The sequence below is a fragment of the Meles meles genome, chromosome 6 (genome assembly GCF_922984935.1).
Source record: "Meles meles chromosome 6, mMelMel3.1 paternal haplotype, whole genome shotgun sequence".
In the NCBI taxonomy this organism is placed as follows: Eukaryota; Metazoa; Chordata; class Mammalia; order Carnivora; family Mustelidae; genus Meles; species Meles meles.
The window spans coordinates 107,448,381-107,475,721 of record NC_060071.1 but is presented as its reverse complement, the minus strand read 5'-3'; the positions used below and the strand labels follow the sequence as shown (position 1 = coordinate 107,475,721).

The 27,341-nt window shown below is 38.6% G+C and overlaps 1 protein-coding gene across 9 annotated transcripts in view; it reads right to left on the bottom strand.

The window, feature by feature from the left end:
* The window catches only part of KTN1 (kinectin 1), a 110,462-nt gene extending 85,069 nt beyond the window's left edge, over positions 1 to 25,393 (bottom strand). For 6 of the 9 annotated variants that reach the window (XM_046008057.1, XM_046008060.1, XM_046008065.1 and 3 more), the window contains exon 1: positions 25,254 to 25,393. The gene's annotated coding sequence lies outside the window, so the exon portion shown is untranslated. Of the gene's footprint in view, positions 1 to 6,394; positions 6,437 to 25,253 lie in introns of those variants that run through there. The other 3 variants (XM_046008061.1, XM_046008066.1, XM_046008058.1) reach the window with 2 other exon arrangements.
* Positions 25,394 to 27,341: the final 1,948 nt, after the last annotated feature.

Below are 27,341 nucleotides of genomic sequence, written 5' to 3'. Positions count from 1 at the left end.
TTAATACAAGAATAGATAAATTAGTCTGAACAGCTTCTTCAAGAAATTAAAAAGGATCTGCATAGCTGGTGGGTGCTGAACGTTAAACCAGTATCTTTCAGACTTCTGTTTAACCATCAAGCCCAAACTAGTCCATTTTCTCAGGAAACAACATTGCATAACACCTCCATAGGTGGTAATCTGGTTAAAAGTTTATTCTGTAAAGAAATCTAACTTTTGATAATTAAACAAATCAAAAACTTTAATACCAAAAGCACACTTTAAACACACAGTATTTCAAATAGGCTCCATGCCTAGCATGGAACTCAATGCAGGGCTTGAACTCACAACCTCAAGATCAAAACTTGAGCTGAGATTGAGAATCAGACATTCAACCACCTGAGCCACCCAGGCACCCCTAAATACTCAGTATTTCAAATCAATACATAGTTTCCAAAGACATGAACATAAATCATCAAAACTGTTCAAAAATGAACATTAGGACATAAAATTCACATCAGTAATATAATTGTAAAATAGCTATACCATATACAGAAGACTTCCTTCCCTTAACATCTATAATCTTGACCTACCTTTACCTTTTTTTTTTTTTAAAGATTTTATTTATTTGAGAGAGAGTCACTGAGAGAGAGCATGAGAGAGGAGAAGGGCAGAGGGAGAAGCAGATTCCCTGTGAAGCTGGGAACCCAATGTGTTCCAAGATCATGACCTGAGCTGAAGGCAGTTGCTTAACCAACTGAGCCACTCAGGCACCCTACCTCTTTACCTTTTCACTAGACTTTTGGGTTAGAGAGGGCCATCCAATCCAATTAGCCATTCAAAGATTGAACCCAACTGAATGGTCTGTGAGTCTCTGTTTGAAAACCTGGGATGAGCACTTCCCATAAGCCCCTTTTATAGCCTTAGAAAGCTGTTAGAACATTTTTCTTGGTTTTGATCCAAAATCTTATCTCCCTATAACTTCTTCCCATGGTCCAACTCCTGCCTAACCTCACGTAACAGGTGCAATCCCACTACCAAAAAGTAGTTCTAATGTCTGGTATCAATGCAATTTACCAGCAAACAGAAAACCTACTTCAAAACCTGTCATCCCTTGGGAAAGCCTGACTAGAGTGTTAAAAAGTTGCACCTAAGAGTTACTTTATCAGCCTGTTAATCACTTTATGTCATTCAACAATAAGAATACTAAAATGATAAAATGTCATATTTATTCTTGCCTATTCCCAGGAAAGGCATAATACTAAAAAAACATCATTTCACAAACCAAACATGAAATGCAAATGATGAGACAAGAATGTCAAATACTACCCAAAAATTTGTCTGAGGGAACTACTGAAAAAGCTTCACTTATTAGGAAACAAGAATTTTTAAAACTTGCCCAAGAACAGCCAAATAAACACAGAAGAAATAGACCAAATACATATGAACACTTTAGTATATAATTGACCGGCCATTTCAAATCAATACATAAAAAATACAGATTATTTAATAAGCAGTACTAACACAAATGACAGCCACTTTCACAGGAAAATAAGCCCCCCACACCTCAATAATATATGTATCAAAGTTTTAAAGGATAAAAAATTAAACCATAACTAGAAGACAGAAATGTATTTCTTTGCATTTTAAAATAATCCTGTTTTGAAAAAGGCTTTTCTGTGTCTCAAGTAAAACCAAGCACCATAAAGGAAAAGACTGAGAAAGCTGACTAGAAAATATTAAAGATTTTTACGGCACAAGAAAAGTGACTAAATCCCCCAAAATGACCAAGGTCTGATGGCCCTAAATTACAAGTATCACTTAAAATGTGAGAAAAAGATAAACCCAAAGGACATGTTAAGAAGGTTCTCAAGGACAAACCATAAATGACTCTTAATCTCACAAAACAAACTGGGGGTTGCTGGGGGGAGGTGGGATTGGGAGAGGGGGAGGGGGTTATGGACATTGGGGAGGGTATGTGCTATCGTGAGTGCTGTGAAGTGTGTAAACCTGGCGATTCACAGACCTGTACCCCTGGGGATAAAAATACATTATATGTTTATAAAAAAAAAAAAAATTGGAAGGGGAGGCGAACCATAAGAGACTATGGACTCTGAAAAACAACCTGAGGGTTTTGAAGGGTCAGGGGTGGGAGGTTGGGGGAACAGGTGGTGGGTAATAGGGAGGGCACGTTTTGCATGGAGCACTGGGTGTTGTGCAAAAACAATGAATACTGTTACGCTGAAAAAATAAATTAATTAAAATGGAAAAAAAAAAAGAAGGTTCTCAAGGGAAAAAAAATATATACAATAAATGTATTTTTTTTTTTAAATGCAACCTTGGTCACTTTAAAGAAATGCAAACTTCTACTTAAACTGGCAGGGCAAGAAAATGTGAAAATGAGGAATCACAAAGGGGTACAAGGAAATTTTGAAGGTGAGGCATATATGTTCATGATCATGACTGCAGTGAGTGGTTTCAATGTACACATCAAATTTTACAATGTACACATCAAAATTTATCATATTGTACACTTCAAATATTTGCAGTTTATTGTGTGTTACATCTTGATAAAGCTGCCTAAAATATCAGGCAAGGACAGGGAGTATGAAAACCAGTATTCTCATTTAGTTTTTAATTATAAATAGTATAATCTCCTTAGAGAGACATTTGGGGGAATAGTTAAGTATAAAAATAGTGCATACTCTTCGATAGAAAAAACTTCCTTCTCCAGAAAAGCCACCAGACATACATATTCTATAGATCTAATTACACAAGTACAAAGACATACCCAACAGTGTTCACTTAGCAATGTAACTCTGTGAAAACCAAAAAGAACTGTATGTCCAGCATTAGGGAAATGACTAAATAAGCCTTTAATAGAGTTTCACATGTAATATGGTAAGACATTGAAAGAAATATTGCACATAAATCAAACACACATAAAAAGTTGCAGAGCAGTATAGAGAGAAAATTACCTTTCCTGTGACAGAGTCATGCTCATACATGCTTAGAAAACTCTTAGGAAACATCAGAAACCATTAACTCTATGGCGATTTCTGGGTACTTTTCTTGGTAACTTTTCACTTTTTATCCTTCAGAATGTTTATATTTTCCCATCATGCACACATTACTTTTATAACATAATTTAAATTTAATTGTTTTTAAATTATGAGTTTACTTATGACTTAAAAACCAAACTGAGGAATCCATGTGTAGCGTTATGAGCGAACACTCTTCCAATTAAATATAACAAAAATTGTTTTGCTCTAAAACAGGCAAGTCTTCTGGTATTTAAGGGAACTCCTAAGGAAGGAGGAAAATCAAATAGGAAATGAAAGTGTTAATGGCCATTTGAGGCAAAGACAGAAGACAATGAGCTGCACTTGGGGAAGTGGAAATTAGACAGGTACTAAAATTGAGACTTTCAAGGGTTCCACAGTCAGCAAAGGCTAATTAAGAGGAAGAAATTCCCATATTTACACAAGAAAAAGAGAAAGCTTGCCCCACTTTTCCTACCATTCAAAAGCTAACAAAGTTTTCATAAAGATTTTTATAACCATGGGTTCTGAGATTTGCATCCACAGTCTCTGCCAGTCCAGAACACTCCCACCCCTTCAATCAAAAATAACACAAAAATGGTGCCAACGTCCTGAAATCCTCTGGAAAAAAATTCCTTCTACCCAGTCGAGGCCTGCACCGTACAGTATTTACATTCCTCCTGAAAGTGAACTTACAAAACAGGGATTATACCTCCAAGAATTCCAAACAGAATAATGTGAGAGAGTATTAAAAAAAAAATTTCCATCTGTTAGAAGCATAAAAGAAATCACATACAAGAAAGAAACTCTTAAGACCAGAGAGATTAGAAAGAACGGAAGAAATTGTGTATGAACATCCTTACATATATATACATACAGATACATGGACTTTTAAAACTAAATAGACTGATAATGATAACCAAAGAATAATAAAACAGAAAGATCTCATCAAACTGACAATGCGGCACAAAAGAATACATTAGAGAAAACATGAAAGAAAAACTAATAGATACAAAGGAAAGAATGAGAAAAGGTCCTGAAGGTCAAATGGGAATTCAAGGAGAGAAAAGAATCAAGAAAGGTAGTATTTGATGAGATAATAACTGAGAATTTTTCAAAAACTATTGAAAGATTAGAACCTTCCAATTCTAGAAGGGCAATAAAATCTAGATAGAATACACATTTAAGTGTGTGGGTATATATATATATATATATATATATATATATATATCTTAAAACAATGTAACAGAAGATGCAAGGGTCTTAAAGCAATAGGAAAAAACCTATAAAAAATTAAATTAGATTTACATACTACTCAGCAACAGAAGCCAAAGGATAATGGAATAAAATCTCCATAGAAAAAAATTAGCATTAACACAAAATTCCAGATCCAGCTAAACACTGGAATATCTAGTTTTCAGAAGTAGAAAAGACTGCACAAACAAAACAGACTGCTACTGTTAGCAAACAATTAAAAATAATTGATGTGAAACTTAATAATCTTAAATGCAGTTTTTTAAATGAGCAATACTTCCTATCAGAATACGATAGAGAATATTACAAGACTCCTTCATTACATTAGGGATTATAGCTGACCTTTTTCCTAATAAACTTTTTGGGAAGCCAGGGAGAAAAGTGCTAACAAAAAACTTTCTTCTTCTGGCCCCTCAATTAAAGTGTTCAGAGCTTCCAAATACAAAACCATGTAAAATTAAAACAAAACTTCACAGTATTTTACAATCAAGTGCACCAAAGAGTACAAATCTGATTATTTTTTCTAAGACAATACAATCTATTCTTCAGTCTACCTTTCAATTTCTATACTTCCACAGTCTGTATTTCAATTTTTTTTTTAAAGATTTTATTTATTTATTTGACAGACAGAGATGACAAGCAGTCAGAGAGGCAGGCAGAGAGAGAGGAGGAAGCAGGCTCCCTGGGATCATGACCTGAGCTGAAGGCAGAGGCTTTAAGCCACTGAGCCACCCAGGCGCCCTGTATTTCAATTTTTTTAATGTCATTCCACAAATTCCTACTCTTCTACTTAGGAGAAAGCAAAGACATAAAGTCTATACAAACAGCAAAATTGTGAACAGCAAAATCTTAACACATATCCCAACTGCAAGCACATATAAATTGATGGAACTAAAAGACGGCAACGCAACTACTTATGTTTTCATTTTCATATTTTTCTGAAACATCACTTACATAATAAATTATTAACCTACACTGAAGTTAAATAATCTTTAAAAATTTCAGAATATTTTCCCATTGCCATTCACTGAACTGAAGCATCATTTGCTTTTACATTCACAATCTTATATTGCCACCTTTCTCTGAAATTGTACCTTGAGAACTACAGTTTAAAAAAATTCACTTAAGATTTTTACTTACTTACTACAAGGTTTACTTTATACTATTGCAAGTTTAACAAAATACCAAATAAGTGACTTCCCTACTGATCTGTACCTTCTCTCCCACCTACTGTTTGTAAGCCCAACATGGTACTCAACGCATAGCACTGTCTAAAAGGCAACCAGCATAAACCTGGAAAAAAAAAGGTTTACTTCATGACACAAATAATTTCAAAACATAAATAACTTTATACAGGTAGTCCTTATGAGTCCCTCTCTTTGGATTTTCTTTCAAAATAAACCTTCATAAATACAATACATATTAATCCTATCTGTGTTCACTAGTACTCTGAAAAACAAAATCAAGAACTTTTTATCACAATATGGACTTCATTATAATGTTCTTCAAGCTGCAAAAGGAATGTATAACGGAACGTTAAAAATTAGAAAGTCTAGACAAGACTACCATAAACTAGAAGTACAACTTTTGTATTTTAACATTTAAACGTGCAACAACCCCAAAAAAACAAGTTTTGTTTTTACATTATTTTGTTTTCTGCTGTTGCTATTCTTTTGACTCCCAATAAACAACCTAAACAAAAAACAGTGAAAAAAGTTACCGTATTAAGAACAATCTCCAAGAAAAAGTCAAGTCTCTAAGATTTCACCACCTGAATTTCCACACTCAAAACTGCTTTGTAAGTCTATCTAGCCAACATAATCAAAGCTTTGAATACAGTGAACCTTCGAAGTCGTGATTACCAAGACTCCCCTCCAAACAACAGAAATATTTAAGAGCTTCAAAGGTGACCAGATATCAGAAATCTAAAATATAGCCATGAGAAAACAATCCCTTTCATAATAGCACCAGAAACACTATTCAATAAACATAGCCAGGAAGTGAAAGATGTGTACACTGAAAGGTATTAAGACAATGAAAGAATTGAAGAAGACACAGATAAATGGAAAGTTATCACATGGAATAGAATAATACTGTTAAAATGTCCACATTGGGGGCACCTGGGTGGCTCAGTCGGTGAAGCGTCTGCCTTCAGCTCAGGTCATGATCACAGGGTCCTCGGATCGAGCCCTGCAAACGGCTCCTTGCTCCCTCTTCCTCTGCCTGCTCCTCTCCCTGCTGTGCACACACGTGCTCTCCCTCTGTGTCAAATAAATACATAAAATCTTAAAAAAAGAAATCTAAATATAATCTAAAATCTAAAAACAAACCAAAAAAAACGTCCATACTGCCCTAAGCCTTACAGCTATAGAATCAATACAATCTCTATCAAAATTCTAATGGCACATCTTACAGAAATAGAAAAAATATCCTAAATTTCATATGGAACCACAAAGACCCTGAATAGCCAAAGCAATCTTGAGAAAGAAGAACAAAGATGGAGGCATCATACTTCCGGATTTCCAACTATACTACAAAGCTACAATAATCAAAACAGTGTGGTAGTAGAAAAAAAACGGACACATAAAGCAATGGAAGAGAATCAAGAGCCCAGAAATGAGCTCACACATATGTGGTCAACTAATATTTACCAAGGGAGCTAAGAATATTCAATAGGGAAAAGGTAAAAAGTGCAGTTCAATGAACAGTGCAGAGAAAACTGGCTGTTCACATGTAAAAGAATGAAACTGAACCCCTATCTTACAACATTCACAAAAATTAATTCAAAATGAATTAAAGATTTAAATGTAAAACTCCTAGAAAATAAATATAAGGACAAAGCTCCTTGACATTGGTTTTGGCAGTGATGTTTGGATAGAACACCAAAAGCACAAGCAACAAAAGTAAAGACTATATCAAACTGAAAAGCTTCTCTACACCAAAAGAAACAATCAGAAAATGAAAAAGCAATTTACAAAATAGGAAAAAAATTTTTGTAGACTACATTATCAAGTAAGGGGTTAATATCCAAATTTTATAACAACTCAACAGTAAAAAATGGGCAAAGGATCTGAATGGTCATTATTCCAAAGAAGATATACAAATGGCCAATAGATACATGAAAAGGTGCTCAATATCACTAATCATTAAGAAAATGAAAATCAAAACCACAATGGTATATCACCTTAAACCTGTCAGGATGGCTATTATTAAAAAAAAAAAACAGAAAACAAGTGCTGGTGAGGACACAGAGTACTTGGTACATTGTTGGTGGGAATGTAAATTGGTACAGCTACTGTGTAAAACAGTACAGAGGTTCCTCAAAAATTAAAAACAGAAATACCATTATAATCCAGCAATCCCACTTCAGGGTATATATCCAATGGAAATGAAATCACTACCTCAAAGAGGTATCTATACCCCCATGTTCACTGCTGCATTATTTATAATATCCAAGACATGGAAATAATCTAAATGTCTGTTGAAAGATGAATGGATAAACAAAATGTACACACACACACACACACACACACACACACAGAGGAATATTGTTCAGCCATGAAATATAAGGAAATCTTACCTTTGGAACAACAAAGATGGACCTTGAGGGCATTATGAAATAAGGGAGACAAGGAAAGACAAATATTGCAAATACTATTAACATCTCATAGGGGCACCTGGGTGGCTCAGTGGGTTAAAGCCTCTGCCTTTGGCTCAGGTCATGATCCCAGGGTCCTGGGATCAAGGCCCAAATCTGGCTCTCTGCTCAGTGGGGAGCCTGCTTCCTCCCCTCTCTCTCTGCTGCCTCTCTGCCTACTTGTGATCTTTGTCTGTCAAATAAATAAATAAATAAATAAAATCTTCAAAAAAATAAAAATCATAGACACAGAAACTAGATTGGTGGTTGCAAAGAGATGTCAGTTTCCAGTTACATACATAGGTATCTATGTACTACACACAACTGGATGAACCCAGAACGTTTTGCTTTGTATACATAAAGAGGAATGCAAAGCTATTATCTCCTACAACTCTTCGGTCTTTTCTGCCTGTGTTCTATTTCTATTACTGTTTAAGGACTTCTGTTTGGCCTTTATTCACTTAAAGGTGCTTATCTGTGCCACAATTTGACTTTTAAGTGTAAAATGCAAGATAACCCTGAGCATCAAAAAAGCTGGCATGAGTGAAGAAAACTGTACAAAAAGAATAAACTTTCCAAAGAGTAAACACCCCACCAACCATCACCAGCCTCACCAAGTTTTCTCTTCCACTTTTGGCAAGTACAATTTACCTTTATTTTATCAATTACATTTTACATCCAAAGTATATTTATTTTCAAATTGTTTACATTTACATAAATTCATCTTCATTGTTAAATTAATATTTTTAAGAGGTTTTATTTGTTAGAGACAGAAAGAGCACAAGCAGGGGGAGCAGCAGGCAGAGGGAGAAGCAGGCTCCCCACTGAGCAAGGAACCCAATGCAGGACTTGACCCCCAGGACTGTGGGATCATGAGCTGACCTGAGCTTAAGGCAGACACTTAATAGACTAAGCCACCCAGGAGTCCCGCTAAATTAATATTTTCTTATATGTGAAATTCGTCAGCTGCGATGGAAAGCAGCATCATTTCCCATTAAAATTAATGGAGGGGCTCCTGGGTGGCTCATCTGGTTAATTTGGCCCAGGTCATGATCCCAAGGTCCTGGGATTGAGTACCACATCTCCCTCACCTCTCTGCTCCTACTCTCCCCAGCTCTACCTCTCCCCCAAACCCCCTCTCCCACTCTACCTCTGCCCACCACTGGTACTCTCTTTCTCAAATAAGTAAAATCTTTAAAAAAAATTTCTTTAATTAGTGGAAATATGTTTTCATGTAATGGTTTTTCACTTAGCAGGAGAGTTTTCAAGAATGAATTCAAGACATTAAAGGATACGTACATTTGATTCTGAGTTTGAGGCAACAAACAAGAGCTAAAAGTTGAAAGACTGATATGATCTGAAGAGAAACCGGAGTGTGCAACAAGACTTAAGACAGCAAAAGATACCAGTTCTACCCTGAAAAGAAAAATTACTCAACCTCAGAGTAGCAAAGGATACCTAGAGTCCAAAAGAGACTAAAGAAGCATAGGATGAACAGTATCAACTAGCAGGAACGAGAATCACACTTCGAGTCTTATGGAGTTTAATTGACTGCAATCATTAACAAATTAGTGTGATACTAAAATCAGATTTGTTCTACAGAGTTGAAAAACACCCAACAAGATTAAAAGAAGGCAGAGTTGCACAAAGGAACAGATAACAGAACTATAGCAGTCAGGATACTGTGAGCTGGCCATCAAAAAACAAATCAGGATTATAACGGGTAAAAATGAAGATGAAGACTGCCAATAAGGATGGTTCTATTCCAAACATTTAAAATGATAGATTAAACATAAGAAGAGATTAACAAAGATTTGGCTTAACTCAAAACTTAAATAACATTTCCCTGAGTCAGAAAAAATAAAAATCCAAAACAGTAACCAATACCTAAATGCAGTGTAGGAAAGAAAGAACGGAGAGGACCAGATACTCTACAGTAAGCAAAAGATCAGAAATTCAGCTCTTGCAGGTAACAGCAAGAGAACTGAACCAAATTCTCTACTTGACACCAAGGGGTAGGCATGGGAATAGGATTTGCACAGGTTGTGTGGACAGGGAGGAGAGGAAAGTGGGGAAAGGAAAGAGAGGAAGAGAGGGGAGATAAAAAATAATCAGGTTGCAAACATATTATCTAGAGTTACAACTTTATAAAAGCTCTGAACCTGGACGGGAAAGAGGACAAAACATCTCACAGCAAATTTTAAATTAACTAACTCCTTAATACCAAGTATTAAGCTAGTATTCACAACAATCCAACTGCTTTATAAATATCTTTTCAGTTATTCTTTGTGGATTGATTATTTATCATCTTGGTTTCTCTTTTTATTATTCAGTTTATCATTCTTAGAACTTGGGGTTGGAAAAGCCAGTTGGTCCTGTAGGGATTTCCAGTGTGAATTTTGTTGATGGTATCTTCATAGTATTTAACAAGTTTTTTGTCCTTTTATTTCCTATTAATTGGTAAATTTAAAGGCTACATCAGGGGGGCACTTAGGTGGCACAGCTGGTTAAGAGACAACTCTTGGTTTCGGCTTAAGTCCCTATCTCAGGGTTATAAGATCAAGCCCTACATCAGGTTCTGTGCTCAGCATGAGTCAGTTTAAGTTTCTCTCTCTCTCGGGGCGCCTGGGTGGCTCAGTGGGTTGGGCCGCTGCCTTCGGCTCGGGTCATGGTCTCAGGGTCCTGGGATCGAGTCCCGCATCGGGCTCTCTGCTCAGCGGGGAGCCTGCTTCTCTCTCTGCCTGCCTCTCTGTCTGCTTGTGATCTCTCTCTGTCAAATAAATAAATAAATAAAAATCTAAAAAAAAAAAAAAGTTTCTCTCTCTCTCTGCTCCTTCTCTTCTCTGCCTCAAATAAATAAATCTTTAAAAAAAATAATAATAATAAAGGCTATGTCAGATTCAGGATTATGACTTGAATGTATGATTATGGCATACTTCTTAAAGTATGTATCTAATGTCCAGATGTCTCCCCCTTTGTAGTGACAATAGCAGCCATTGATGATCTTTGCCTAGACATTATTAAGACATACAAAATGGTGCTATTCCATTATTCTTTCTTGATTAGGTAGAATACATCCATAGAAATTTCTCTCCCGCTCTACTTGATTACCTTGAGACATAAATCATGTGAGTAGGACAGATTTTTTTTTAATTTACCAGTTGTCAAAATAATAAGCTGGCCCAATAGCAACTAATTTAAGGTTTTTTTTTAATGTTTTTTAGTATCTTGAATTCACAGGTTAGACATTTGATTGGTCTCAATTCACTAATTACTATCATTGATGTTCAAATTCCCCCCCTTTTTGGCCAATGAGATGTTATTCAGGATGGCCCCTGGGTTGTTTTGATACTACCCTCATAGTTTGCAGCCTCTCTTGCTTTGGATAGGTTCTAGGCTGTGGCAAACAGACTCTAGAGTGATCCTCATGGCCCTTGCCTTGTGGTGTTCTCACCCTTGTGCAATCTCCTCCTGTTATGTGTGCGTGAGACCTGTGTCTTGCTTCTAATTAATAAAGTAGGGCAAAAGTGACATGATCTAAGTCACCTTACATATACATGATTACACTACCTAAGACTGTAACCCATGTTACTAAGACATGCGTTCTCTCCCTTAATGGCTTTGAAAAAGCAAGCTGCCATGTTGTAAGCTGCCTATGGAGAGGGCCATATGGCAAGGAGATAAAACAGCCTCCTAGACAACAACCAGCAACAAAGTGAGGCTTTCACTTGGGCAATCTTCAAGGATCCAAAAGCTACCAACAACCACATGAACTTGGAAGCAGATCTTCCCCCAGCTAACCTTCAGGTGGGGTCCCAGCCTTGGTCAACACAATAATAGCAGCTTTGTGAAATACTGTAGACCCCATTAAGCAGAGGACCCAGTTAAGCAACTTCTGACCCACAGAAACCGTAGTATAATAATGTGTCTTGTTTTGAATGTGTGTTGTATAATAAATGTGTTGTTTCTAAACTTGTAGTAATATTGTAACACAGAAATTAATTATTAATTTGTAGTTCATCTCATACAATTCCTGCCTTAGAAAATGCCCATTCTAGGGGCACCTGGGTGACTCAGTGGGTTAAAGCCTCTGCCTTCGGCTCAGGTCATGATCCCATGGTCCTGGGATCGAGCCCTGCATCGGGCTCTCTGCTCATCGGGCTCTCTGCTCAGCGGGGAGCCTGCTTCCTCCTCTCTCTCTCTCTCTGCCTGCCTCTCTGCCTACTTGTGATCTCTGTCTGTCAAATATATAAATAAAATCTTTAAAAAAAAAAAAAAAGAAAAGAAAATGCCCATTCTAAACACTAGTTTACTTTTATTGTGAGAGGTACTTAAAGACCACAATATAGGCAGCAGGAGTGTTTTTTGCTACTGGGTTTGATTGTTGTTTCTAGGTCTTTGGGGCCAGAAAATGTACACATCTTTAATAAGGTAAATTATTGCATGACTCACACAGATCCTTTCATTCAAATATAGTACTATGGGATTTTTTACTTAATTTCACTGACCTTAACACTACATCAGTTTTCAACAATGTTAAAAATCCGTTTTCAGTAATACCAATGTAATTGCTCATTTCATTTAGCCCACAATGCACACATTACTCAGTACTGGAACAACAATATACACATTACTACCAAAATTATGATTATAACAGTTGAAGACTTGTTTTTCTTTTTTTTGCCATCCCTCCTCCACTCTCTTCCTAGGGTATATTCTAATTAGGACTTACAGTCAAGTACCATGTTTTAAAGTCATGTGGCATAGTTCACTCTGGCATCCAGCAAAGAAATACAAGAAAGATTCAGTGGTTTCATTTTACTTTTGACTTTTACAGATTTTTTTTTTAAAGATTTTATTTATTTATTGGACAGACAGAGATCACAAGCAGGCAGAGAGGCAGGCAGAGAGAGAGGAAGAAGCAGGCTCCCCGCCTAGCAGAGAGCCCGACAGAGGGCTCGATCCCAGGACCCTGAGATCATGACCCGAGCCGAAGGCAGAGGCTTATCGCACTGAGCCACCCAGGTGCCCCAACTTTTACAGATTTTTAGATTTTTGTTTAATAATTATGTAAAATATTTAAACAGCTCCAAAGTCAAATCTTCAGAAAAGGAAAATTCGAAGCATAGATTATACCCTTGTACTTTTCTACACTATGCTTCTTTCCCCATAAGTAGTGATCACTTTTTAGACTTCATTGTTTTAATAAGAGCAATATATACAACCATCTCCTTCTTAAGAAATACATGATTGCGTATTAAAAACATCTATCCACTTTGCTTTTTTTTTTTTTTTTTAACTGCATCTAGAGGCAGTGGGCCTGGTAGAAACTAAATAACTTGGAAAGAGGGGTAAAGGGCGTTAGCACTGATGGAAAAAAAAAGTTTTAAAAACTCTCCACTCAAAATAAGCCTAACAAACCAAATTTCAAACCACAGGAAGAAATTTAGTGATGGGTGAGGTGCCTAATAAATAAATTAACACCAAATGGTACTAGCTTTACAAAATAGTCTTCACAAAGAATTTTAAATTTGAACATGTTGAAGATGTCAGAGAGATAAGAGACTCCTTTAAAGTAGCCACAAGATTACAGAAAACCAGAAAGAACTGAAATAGACAGGTATATATGAAAAAACAACTCCAAATCCAACACTGTAGATACTAGCATAGAGACTCAACAGAGAAGATAGTCTACACTGAATACAGTAGTATTAGTAACTGCAACATAGTACTAAATTATGCGGCATAGAAAAATTAAAAAAAAAATGAAATAACAATTAAGATACAAAGACCCAACTTAGGTCTTTCAAAAGAGAAATGAAAATAACAGACGCCATATTTAAAGAGCTGAGAATTTTCCTAACTTGAAGATCAGATTCGTCACAGTATATGTAATTACTCTCAGTACTAGCTGGATATAAAGAAGTTTGTCCACACTTACAACGCACTGTGGTGAAACTGCAAAATATCAAGCACAAAGAGCTGCTACTTAAGGAAATAATTAACCAGAATGCTTCACAACAATGTCCTTAATTTAAGGAAACCACATGCAAACACTGGTATCACGAAAATGTTTTCAAATCTCTTATAAAGTCGCATGGGATGAATGGAGACTTCAAAGTTATCTATACTTTAAACTCTATCCATACTTGAACATTCTTACATAATTACGACTCTATGAAAGCAAGCTGTGGACACTGCATAAAAACTAGTAACTCAAAGACTTACTTCAAAGTATCCAGTAAATTCACGCATTTTAGCTTTAAAAAAAACAAATGCTGAGCAATAAAATTTTAGAGAAAAGAAAACAGTAGCATTAAAAGAACAAAATCAATTCTAGGCAAAGAATTGTGAAAGGCGACATAAAAGGATGTGTAAAAGTATCTTTATAACCTTGCAGTAGAGAAGGATTTCTTAAGACACAAAGTATAAATTGTAAAAGGGAAATGCTAATAAATTCAACTAAATTAAAATTCTGAACTTTTACTAAGACAATATATAAGGCAAAGAAAAAAAAAGTAAGATGCCATGAAATGGGAGAAGACATTTGTGATACTTATCAGCAAAGAACTAATATTCAGAACATATACAGAACTCCTATCACAAAGAAAAACAACCCAACAGAAAAATAAACAGCCATTCCAAGAGAAGGGAAAAAAATAGCCAGCAAACACTAGAAAAAAGGTTTCCTCTCAGGAAGCAGAAATGCAAAAACTACAAGCTATCATTTCATTAGGGTTTCTAACTTTAGCATTTGCCAATTATCAAGTATAGGCAAGAACGTGAGCCAACACATGTATATATTAGTGAGGAGAATGAATAAACTGGTATAATGACACTGGAAAACATTTTGGTGGTACCTAATAAAGCTGAAAATGCACCCCTCCAACAGTTCAGCAATCTCATTCTTAGTGTAAACAGGGGCTCCAAAACAATATACTTAAACGGCAAATTTCAGCTCATTAGTGGGTAGCAAAAATCAACTTAGTGTGTCTTAATCACTATTCTTATTTTTAATGAAATGGACTAGCATCACATAGGTACCTTTTCTTGAACATTTTTGTTATAGATGTAGCACATCTGATAACGTACTGAGTCTCACAATGTAAAATTTATTACAGTAAGTAGTAACAAAAAGGTTTTTCAAAACACTATCCTGGGAAAAAAATTTTTTTAAATAAAAAATAAATAAAACACTATCCTAGAGACATTTACATATGCAAGTGTACCAAAAGACCTACGCAGGGTGTTCACAGCATCATTTTTTTTACAACAGCAAAAGAAAAGTGGAAACAATCGAAATGCCCATGAACAGGTAATTAAGTGAAAAATATTCACACAATGAAATTCCATGCAAGCAGTGGAAGTGAATGACTTAGAGCTATATACAACACGGTGGAAGAATATCAGGACCATAAAGCCGAGAGTAAAAAGGAAGTTGCAAATAAACTCATCATACAGAAGGATCTCTTTTCTAAAGTTCAAAAACAAAACAAAAAGTTCAAATACAAAACAGGAAAAAATATTTTAGGTATAAAGGTATAAATATATGTGGCAAAACTACAAAAAAAAAAAAGCAAATATTAACGGTTACTTCTGGGGCGGAAGAGCACAAAAAGGAATTAAAAGTTAGGATAATGTTCCTGAACTGCGGATTTAGGTACAAGGCTGTTCACTGCATCCTTACTCTTTAGCTTACATATATCTTATAAATACTATTTTTATGTACTTAGTTTTAAAAGAAAAAAAATTTTTTTTAAAAGTTGAATGAAAGGTACACAGATATTTGGTACAAGGGCATTTCTTTTATATTTAATCTTTAAACTGCACAGACACATTCTATATTCTCTTGTATATCTGAATCATTCAGTATCTGTTTCATTTGAGAGCAAGCAAGCCCACACAAGCAGGGGAATGGTAGGGAAGGGAGGTGAAGAAAAGCAGACTCCTCGCTGAGCAGAGAGCCTGATATGGGGCTGGATCCTGGACCCCGTGATCATGACCTGAGCCAAAGGCAGACACTCAGCTGACTGAGCCACCCAGGCGCCCCTCAGTATTTAACTTTCAACAAAATATAAAGATGACAAGAACAAAAAGGTTAACGTAAGTTTAAAACTAACAGGTATGTACTTCCCCCCTTCTTAAATGTATACAATATAATTACAACAGCACTAAATACCCCTAGAAAGTTATATTTTGAAACAAATCCTCCACCCCCCAAAATAAAAGCAAATGCTTCAAAATATAAAATAAGAAATTTCTAAAATCTTTACCAAAAATACCTAGGGTTTTCTTGACCTACCACAAAGCTACCTTAAGAAATCCAATATAGCAACCCAAAGTAGTAACTAAAACTCCTTAAACAAAAGTAATGTTATTTTAGGGGCACCTGGCTGGCTCAGTCAGTGGAGTGACTGATTCTATGTCAGGGTTGTGAGCTCAAGCCCCATGTTGAGTACAGAGATTACTTAAAAAATAAAATCTTAAGGGGCGCCTGGGTGGCTCAGTGGGTTAAGTCTCTGCCTTCGGCTCGGGTCATGATCTCAGGGTCCTGGGATCGAGCCCCACATTGGGCTCTCTGCTCAGCGGGGAGCCTGCTTCCTCCTCTTTGTCTGCCTGCCTCTCTGCTTACTCGTGATCCCTCTCTGTCAAATAAATAAATCTTTAAAAAAATAAAATAAAATAAAATCTTAAAAAAAAAAAGTATGTTATTTTAAATGTTGCTGGGACGTTTTGCGTAAATAAAACTGCAAAGAATATGGAATATAATTATTCAATTTATGCCACATAAATAATGCCAGACAAGCAGACAAGAATTCAGCCTTGCCCATTTTACAGTTATTTTATATTTATAAAGTATTTTTTTCTCCCTTACCCCTATTAAACAAGGTAAATGCACGGGTTATATTTTACATAAAATTCCAAGGCTAATCTTAAGTGTGTATTTTACTTGAAAGTACTCCAAAAATTTCAAATTCAGAAAGACTTCGTTCAGGTTAAAACTAAATGTAATTTTTTTGACTCTCCCCCACCCGCAACTACCAAAGGAAGAAAAGAACTAAGACACTTTTCTAAAGGATCCAATTTAACCTTAAATTACAGTTGGGGCACCTGGGTGGCTCAGTGGCTTAAAGCCTCTGCCTTCGGCTCGGGTCATGAACTCAGGGTCCTGGGATGGAGCCCCATATCGGGCTCTCTGCTCAGCGGGGAGTCTGTTTCCTCCTCTCTCTCTGCCTACCTCTCTGCCTACTTGTGATCTCTGTCTGTCAAATAAATAAATAAATCTTTAAAAAAATTACAGTTAACATCTAGGTCAAACTGAAAGCAATTTAAGAAATTACTTCCATCCATCAGAACAGTGTACCAACCACAAGTTTTATACACCCCAGTACCTGAAAACTGTACCCAGAAATGAAGAGTACCAAATGATATTACAAGCTTGAGAAATTCACATCACAGAAAATTGTAACTGTCAGTCAACCTCATTCAGGTTAAGAAAACTGTAAAAAGAATTAGAGCACATTTCAAATAAACATGACTTTCCAATAAACTAAGTAAGTACAGGTCAGAAGCAACATAAATGAATTCAACCTGAATTCAACATACACATAATATGTGTAGATATTAAAAAAGTAAGGAAACGGGGCGCCTGGGTGGCTCAGTGGGTTAAAGTAAAGCCTCTGCCTTCAGCTCAGGTCATGATCCCAGTGTCCTGGGATCGAGCCCCGCATCGGGCTCTCTGCGCGGCAAGGAGCCTGCTTCCCCCTCTCTCTCTCTGCCTACCTCTCTGCCTACTTGTGATCTCTGTCTGTCAAATAAATAAATAAAATTTTAAAAAAAAGTAAGGAAACATCTTAAATGTTCAGCAACATAGCATTCAGAACACTTGGGAGCTTTCAGTGTACAGCTTAGTTCTAGTTTATTTCAAAGACAACTAGATCTAAACACATGTAATCACTAAATTACGTACACATTTTACTCAAAACACATTACTGATCAACAAAGTTAACTGGTACTAGGCATAGATACATTTTTGCTGAAATTCGTGTATTAAATAGCTTTCCATTCCGCTCCCAAAAGTAACCCTGAAACCCTTATTCCAGAGGTTTCGTTTTACATGGGATTTCATATAAATCAACTAGCCTTGCTAGCAGAGAAGAATGGCACAAAAGATAAGCAGAAGGCTCAGTGAGTCCTCATCACATTCAATCAAGCAATTCATTCACTGAACTGAACACCACCTACCAGAGATACAGTTCAGTGGTAAACGACAAAGTTCCCACTTTGTAGCGCTTCTTATAGGTGAGACAGCTATCAAGCAATATAAATAAGCATATACTATAATGGTAGGTAGTAACTGATCGATGAAGAAAAATAAGGCTGGGACAAGGAATAGAGTATTTTAGGCAGGGTGGTAAGGGTTGGCCTTTCTGATATAACCACTGAGTGATGCCTACAAGAGCACATGCAGTAACTCATAATACACAGTCAAAAGAATTAAAGAATTAAAACTGAAAAAATTTCTTAGGATCAAGAACAATCATAATCTATCTGTTTTCTACATAAAACATTTTATGGCATTTGGTTTAAAGTTGCTTTTTCTATTTCCTCCACTTAGAAAATTTCAAGTTCTCAAATTTAAGTCACTAACAGTAAGAGCCAATCCTCTAACTCTGGGAGAAAGAAAGTCTGTATAACATTAATGTAGTTAATATTAACTAAAACACCTAACAGATAATTGCACATGGACAGTGCCTTATTTTTATTTTTTTTTTAAAGATTTTATTTATTCACTTGACAGAGAGTGAGAGAGAGAGAGAGCGCAAATGGGGGAGCAGCAGAGGGAGAGAGAGAAGTGGGCTCCCTGCTTAGCTGAGCAGGAAGCCCCATGCAGGCACCCCTATTTTTAAGACATCTCTATACCCATTGTGGGACTTGAACTCCACCAATGGTGGACCACACTCCACCAACTGAGGCAACCAGGCACTTCTTTCCTTCCTTCCTTCTTTCCCTTTCCTTCCTTCTTTCTATTTTTAGAAAGCATACTTACAAAACAGCTCGATGAGTGTTAGAGGATAGACTCTAGGGTCAGAATACCTCAGTTCACATTCAGGTTCCTCCTCTCACTTGCTGCTCTTTGGACAAATTATTTAACCTGTCTCCCTAGTTTCCACCCAATAGTAACAATCTCATAAAATTGTTCGGAAGGATTAAATATGGTACTGTACAGAAAGTGTTCACAGAGACTTACAGCACTCTAATAATTAGCTATCACTTATGTAGCAACTAGTAAGATAATACAAGCAAGGCAAATGAGCCTTAGGCAAGTTAAAGATAGTAAGTTCACACATACAGTAAGTGGTACTAACTAGCAAGACCAAACTTAAGCTCTTCACAGTCACTACCATGCTTTTTCCATTACACCATACATTATAGAAAGTACTGAGAAAAAAGAAAATTGCATAAAATCTTGGAGTTATTAAAGTTTAAGACATGTAGGTCTCCTAAGTACTGACTTCCAGCTTATTACACCAGGCCAGACTGTTTCCCTGGCAACTTAAATGACTCATGCACAAAAATAAGTAATAATTGCCCCACATTTTCCAGTGAGAATGTAGCATAGTGTCAGGTCTCTTGATAGTCAATTACTGCAAATCACGTAAGTTCTGATAACTAATCATAAATGTTACTAACCAGTCAAAATAAAGAAATGTGAATAAAGGACATTTTCCTCAAGTAATGGTAGGCAGCTAGGATCCTATAGCCGCAACAAAACCTTTTCAATATGGAAGCTACCTTCAAGGATCTCTCCCACTGGAGTAAATGACATTTCTCCCCTTGGTAAAAACACAGGAGCTAGTGTCTACAGAAACCTAAATGTTTCTGGAGAGCAGTCTACTCTCCTATATACTCCTATATACTATATTCTATATATAAATAGAAATTTATTTCTATAAATTCATTAAATAGAAGAATAAAAACAGAAGCTCTTATTTCTACAAAAACTGAGTTACATCCTTTGGAAGGCCTTAATGAATGAGAGGAAAATCTAGAATGTTTTTAACTTGGAATGTTTCCCAGGCCCTACATTTTCATTCCATTTTAAAGAAACCAATACTAGAAACCATAGGCAATGCTTTCAGGGTATAATTTACAGAAAAAAGGATCAGTAACCCTTACTCAAAGAGATTGATCCAAATAAAAAGACAAAAGTAAATGTTTTAAGTTAAAATAAAACACTTAAGGTACATAGATATGAGTTCTTGTTTCAACCAACTTTTTTTTTTTTAAGATTTTATTTTATTTATTTGACAGAGAGAGATCACAAGTAGATAGAGAGGCAGGCAGAGAGAGAGAGGGAGGGAAGCAGGCTCCCTGCTGAGCAGAGAGCCCGATGCGGGACTCGATCCCAGGACCCCGAGATCATGACCTGAGCCGAAGGCAGCGGCATAACCCACTGAGCCACCCAGGCGCCCCTCAACCAACTTTTTTTTTTTTAAGATTTTATTCATTTATTTGACAGACAGAGATCACAAGTAGGCAGAAAGACAGGCAGAGAGAGGAGGAAGCAGGCTCCCCGCTGAGCAGAGAGCCCAATGCAGGGCTCAATCCCAGGACCCCGAGATCATGACCCGAGCCGAAGGCAGAGGCTTTAAGCCACTGAGCCACCCAGGCACCCCTCAACCAACTTTTTAAGTCACCTAACCAATGGTCCTAACCGCACAGGGAAGGTCCAGAAGATCTCAACACTCTAATATCACTACCTCCAACAAGGGGTTCCCAAAGGCTCTTGCCACTTTTCTTCTGTTCTCTGTTCCTAGGAAAGGAGCAAACTGAAAACTCCATGTGTTCAAGAATGAATCCATCACAGTAAGAAACTGCAAGATAAGGATTTAATTCACTTACAATGAACAGATATTTAATAAATCTTTACTGAACACCTGCCTGAGACCCTTAGGATCCATCAATAAACACAACAGTCAAAAAGTCCTGTCTTCATAGAGGTTACATTACAGTATGTATGGGGGGCAGAGAGGAAAGACAATGAACACAATCAAAAACGAAATTATATAGTATGCTGGAAGGTGCAAGTGCCATGGAGAAAACAGAGCTGGATACAAGACTCATTAAGTAGGGGAGTGCAGCTTTATTTTTTTGTTAAGATTCATTTATTTATTTATTTGAGAAAGAAAGGGAGAGGAAATCTCCAGCAGACTCCCCAACTGGGGTCAGAGCTCCACTACGGGGCTGCATCACCACCCTGAAATGAGGACCTGAGCCAAAACCAAGAGCTGAACGCTTAACCGACTGAGTCACCCAGGCACCCCAAGGGAATGCAGCTTTAAATAAACCAGTAAGATAGACCTTTTGAAAAACTTTGAAGAATAAAGATTTGAAGGAGACAAGAGAGTTGGCCATGCTGATATCTTAGGGAAAAAGTGATCCAAGGAGGGACAACAGTCAATTTAAAGCCCTTAAGACAGCAAACGGGGCTGGAGAGAAATAAGCAGGGGGGCAAAGCAGTAGCTAACTTGAGAGGTAAAGGATATGGAAGAGTAGATTCTCTAAGGCACTGCGGGCTATAGGGACTTTGGCCTTTACTCTGCAAATGAGAAGTCACTGCAGTGCTTTGAGAAGTGATTGGATCTGCTTGCTAAATTGAAAAAGACTCTAGGGAGCTAGGGAAGAAGCAGGAAGGCAAGTAAGGAGGCTAAACGCCAAACTCTAGATAAGATGGCCTGGACCAACTTCGCAAGCAATACAGGTGGTAAGAAGTGACCAGATTCTGGATATATTTCCAAGATAAGATAAAGCCAAGAATGCCAAGTGTAAAAGATTAAAAAGAGAGAAGTCAGGAATGACTCCGCAACTTTTCTTTTGCCTGAATGTTGGGTAGAGCTGCCATCAAATGAGATGGCATAGATTGCACCATAGGAGTTTTAAAGAGAAAAATGGAAGTTAGCTTTGAGTTGACTACTTCACCTACAAGTGGAAAAGCAGAACAGGTTGTCTGGAGTACAGAAGGAAAGCCTGGGCTGGAGATATAAATATGGAAGCCATCAGCATATAGGTATTTAAAGCCATGACATTGGATGAGATCACCAAGGGAGTATAAAAAGAAAAGTGAACCAAGGACTGAGCATTTCTACTTCAAGAGTAGAGGATGAATCATAAGGCAGAAAGAGCAAAGCAATTAGTAGGAGAGAAACCCAAAAAGCAATGTCCTGGAAGGAGGGGAGAGTATAAACAAATTAACTTAGGTTCTACTTAGTGTACAAATCACTTTGCTGAAACCAGATTTAAGCTAAAAGTTCTTAATCTAACTGTAGTAAAGATGACACATAAAACACTAAATCACAACTTTTTCGAAAGGAGTGGAACATTTCTTTAAAAATTCCTAGGAATGGGGCGCCTGGGTGGCTCAGTGGGTTAAAGCCTCTGCCTTAGGTTCAGGTCACGATCCCAGGGTCCTGAGATGGAGCCCTGAGTCCGGCTCTCTGCTCAGCAGGAAGCCTGTTTCCCCCTCTGTCTCTCTGCCTGCCTCTCTGCCTACTTGTGATCTGTCTGTCAAGTAAATAAATAAATAAAGTCTTTAAAAAAAAAAAATTTCCTAGGAATACTCTATCTCCTAGCAGAGTCTCTACTAAAACTAGGCTTAGTACTTACTGAAAGTACATTTTGCCTATCCTTCCAACGTTAAAGCCAATGGGTGAGGGGGAAGCCTAAATGGTTTGCATTGCTATCCCTCTCAAAGACCAAAAAATATTTAAACAGCAAGTGAACAGCCTGGCATGCAAACAATTACAAATTATCATTTCTTTTTCCAGAGCTCAGCTACAGCAGGTTAAGTTAATCAAACTCCTTAATTCACAGTACTGAAGTTTTTACCGTTTAATTCTGTTTATAGAAAGAGTAGCTTACACTCTTACCTAAACCAATGTTTTCCCTTTGATTTGCACATAAACTACATTTTAAGATCAGAACATCCAAAGTCATGTTCACAAAAACTGGAAGAGAAAGCAGTAAAACCCAACTCTATTTATGCATAAGAGTAATCAATGTCATTTATAAAGAACCAGTTACTTGCTTCTAACCTTTAAGTATACTCTGGATTTACCTTCAACGGAATTAAAAACAAACTGTACAAGAACAAGCAGCTTAAGATGCCGTCATCCTCAAATATTTTAACGTTCCTGCAAAGCATGATTTCTCTTCATTTTTTTATTACACATTAGAGATCAGATCCCTAAAAAACCCAAAACCCTCCTGGAAACATTAGAGATCTTTCAGATTAAAACTTTCTTTGCAATACAAAAATTATAATAAACATTCAATTAAAAATACATCTTCCATATCTTTTCAAGTAAAATTCAATTTTTACTTCAATAACAGTAACAATTTTAACATGAGTCCTTCAGTCCTTCAAAAAAGCCTTCACTTATTAGGCCCTTTAGAAAAGCCATATTGACTGTTATTCAACATTATTAAAATGTTTTCCCTACTGAAAGTAGTTTAAGGCCTACAAACTGTAAGAAGACTTGGAGTGAGAGACCCAAGAAAACACATCATCAAGCAGAAGAGACACTGATGTTAAGGAATAATACAGAAAAAAATAAATTGGGAACAAAATCATAAATGGTTCTCCATAATGTTGACCCTGAGTCATCAAGAAAAAGTTAAATAATATTTGATATCCTTTATAATCTTAAAGTGCTTAACACATTTATGAAAAATTTTCATTAGGCTTTCTTACATTTTAAGTTTCACCATGAGTCTCAGAAAGGTAAACAGAACACTCCATTCTCCAAGCACACCTGACAGATACTGTTATGACTGCTCATGCTGCAAAATTAGAAAACTCATTTCTAATTCAAGGTTAGAGGGAAATTAATGTTTTTCTTAGAACCTACCAATAAGCCCAGCTATTTCTTGTTAGATCCTAAGACAAAGGGCGGGCGGGGGGGCTTGTTTATGAGAGAACACAGAAAATACCAAAGTCTACAGCAAAGCACGTCTACTCAGTGTTATTCTTGGGAAGATCATCCTAGTCTTGTTAGCAACCGTTTTAGCCAAGCTGGAGACAGTGTTGCCATTTGCCGGCTAGGTGAGGTAGAACAAGTGCAACCTAATTTAGCAAGAACTCAAACTTAAATCAATTCCTATTCAACTCAAAGTGTTTCGTACACCCCACGGTATTTATCTATAGCAAGGCACGGGTGTCTAAAATTTTCAGGACTTTCCACAAAGCATCTCAAAAAACCCCACAACTTTAAACAGTTAGCTCTTTAGACAGTGCATATTCACATGTCTGCTATGGAATCCTTCTCTGATACAGGCCCAAATACGAATTTCGATTCCTCCTTCCTCCCGGGAGAAGGAATGTCTAAAATTAAACAGCCCGCTCTTGAACCTAATCAAGCTGGGGCTGGACGAGGTTAGGATGCCGCTCCCCGCGCTGGGAGCTCCCTGTCTCTGGTGCACACACACTCCTTCACGACAAACGTGCGGGGCTGCACATCCCACACCAGGTGTCTGATTACCGAACGACTTTTCTGGGCTGCCGGTTTGGTTTTCCGCGGAGCTCCCCGACGCCAAAAATCTCATTGTTGGAAACCGAAGGGGGGAGGGGGAATAACTAAGGAAGACACACCCCTCGGGGAGAGGAAGGGATAACTTCCCCCGGCTTGAGGGCGGTCCACATTTTTCCAAACTCCCCTCATGCCGCTTTCCCAGCCCCAACCGCCCCCCACCGCGACCCGGGGACACGCACACGGCGGTGGGAGGGGGCACTGGGAAGGGGGCCAGCGCCGGTTCCCTAAGTATCCGGAGGGACAGCGAGAACTGAAATTCCAGCATGGCGTAAGCATGGCCCAGCTCCGGCCCAGGGACGCCGCCGGAGACGGGCTCCCTCTGTCCACCGGCCGAGGAGGCGGTAATCCGCCTTCCTCCTGGGGGCCCTCAGGCCCAGCTAAAAATAGGCGCCTCGGTCACCCCAGGGCCCTCTCCGGCCAACCTCTCACCGGGAGACGTCCCCAGGAGACTCCGCGCTCGCAAGCGCTGCCGCGGAGCCGGGGTCGGGCCCTTAGCGGCCCGGCGAGGCCAGGCGGCCCCTCGGAACTCGCCCGCCGCGGCGGCCCCGTTCCGGCGGGAGCCCCGCCGCGGCGAGCCGGCGCCCAAGGCCTACCCGGCGGGCAGGGGCAAGCGGCGGTCGGCGTCCGGGCCCCGGGGCCGCGCCCCCGGTCCGGCGCAGCCCTCCTGCCCGCCCTGGGACACCGCGGCTGGCACAACCCTCCCCCACGCGGTCCCCGCGACCGGCGCCAGGCTCGGCGCGGCCTGCTTACCCTTACTCTGAGCAGCCGGGAAAGGAGACCGGGAAGACGCGGCGGCACGGGCACTACAGCCCGGGCCGCCCGCTCTGAGGCGCCGCCGCCGCAGTTGCTCAGGTGCCGTCGCGCAGCCCGGCAGGAAACGGGCAGCTTCGGGGCGGGGCGGCCCCCGGCACGTCCCGGCGTCTGGGCCGGAGGTGCCCGGAGACCGGCCCCTTAAAGGGACAGGCGCCCGCCGCCTCGGCCCCCGCGCGCGTGTCCGCGGGCTCCGGTAAGCCCCAGCGTGGGGCTGGCTCGGGATTCCGGGGCTTTCCTCTCGAGGCAACGTCCCGCAGCTAGGTGGGGGGTGGGAGCACAGGGTTTGGAGGCTCAGCGGAATTCCCTTCATTCATTGGCCCTGCTCTCGTTCTCTCTCCCTCTCCCCGCTTTCGCCAAAGCTGGTTTCGTCTTGCGTGGCCCTCCCACTGAAGAACCACCTGGCCCCCACACTGGATGATTTTTTTTTTTAAACCTTAACCAAATGGTACCCGATTTCACCCTGCCCGTTCTGAATTTCCTCCCAGAAGTCACTGGAAAACGAAATCTTCCCTCTCCTCGGTCTCCAGAGTTTGCCTGAATTCTCCTCCGGGTAACCCCTGCTTCAAACGGAGAGAGAAAGGAAAAACCGACCCAAACAAATTGTATACAAATATTATGAAGCTGTTGTGTCTGCCAGCTGGTGGCCATTCATTAAGCCAGAGTAAATAACAAGAAGCTGCAACGGAAAGGAGAGGCTGGCCCGAATCTCTGCTTCTTCGTTTGCTCTTTGCTGAGAGGATAGCAGCGATCTTCCTGGTCTACTGGCAAAGGAGATGTGCTGATTATCATTACTGATTGCTCATCAGTCTCTTGCAAAATGCCAGGCACTGCCCAGAACATACACAAACACCCCAAGCTCTCCTCAAGCGTTATGGAAACTCAAAATGATTGAAACGCTTTCAATCATTTGAAGATGTGGACTGAGATAAGTAAAATTAGGGACTCTTCACTAACTCCTCCCCCTACATCCTGACCTGGAGGGAATAGCAGAAGTCTTCAAGGAATGAACATCAGAACAGTTCCTACACCAACAGAGAATCTCCTGTATATGGGCTGGCTAAAAATGCACACTCTACATTTGAATTCAATTATTTTTGTCTAAGCTTTCTAGAGCACCCCCAAAATACAAATGAAAACTGAAAAATATGTGTTAGCCTGAGATGTTGAGAATTCTGCCAGTCTGCAGCCACTATGTCCTCCAAAGATGCATTCTGTCTTATTTTAACTCCAGAACTGTCCTCCTTTTTCCTTTCTCAGCAGTGTAATTCAGTCCTCAGCTGCTCCAATGCCCCCAAAGCAATCTACCTCGAAACCACTGGATGTCTCCTGAGTGTGTGCCCAAGGATCCAGCTCTATTGAAGAGGGAAGCCATTAGACCCAATACAAAGGGGAGTGCATCATTTGTATAATGGAGTTTAAGGACTCTTTATTAGCTTACAAATAGCCACCTAATTCCCTTGGGTTAGTACTAAAGCATGCTTTAGGCTAGAATAAAAATTTCTATAATTTTCCTGACTTCAGTAAAACCTCAGTGTCATTTTAGAGACAGTAATATTTAAGTACATTTATACATAAGACAATAAGAGGAGTTTGGGGACATGTTTACCCTAAATACACTAAATTTTACAATCAAAGTACACTTATTTTTGTACTCCACAGTCTGAAACAAAGAAGCATAAATGTATCAGCTATTTAGGTTTTTCTGGGTGATTGAACTTTGACTTAAAAGGAAAGTGATTAGTTGCTTCATTTTTATAAGCTTCCTATTTATTCTCATCTTAACAAAAACACTAACTAGAACTGTTATGCATGGTAAACCCTATTAAGAACTAAGACATATCCTCTAAGTTTTGAAATATAGTATAATTAACTATAATTAGCACATATAATTAACTTAAAATATAATTAATTTTGGTTGCTGCTTACTACCGTCCAAAGCTACTGAGACAGCAACTAACTGGCTAAAAAGGACTAGCATCTGAGGTATCTCTAACTGTAACAACTAAGAAATAAATTAAATTGAAA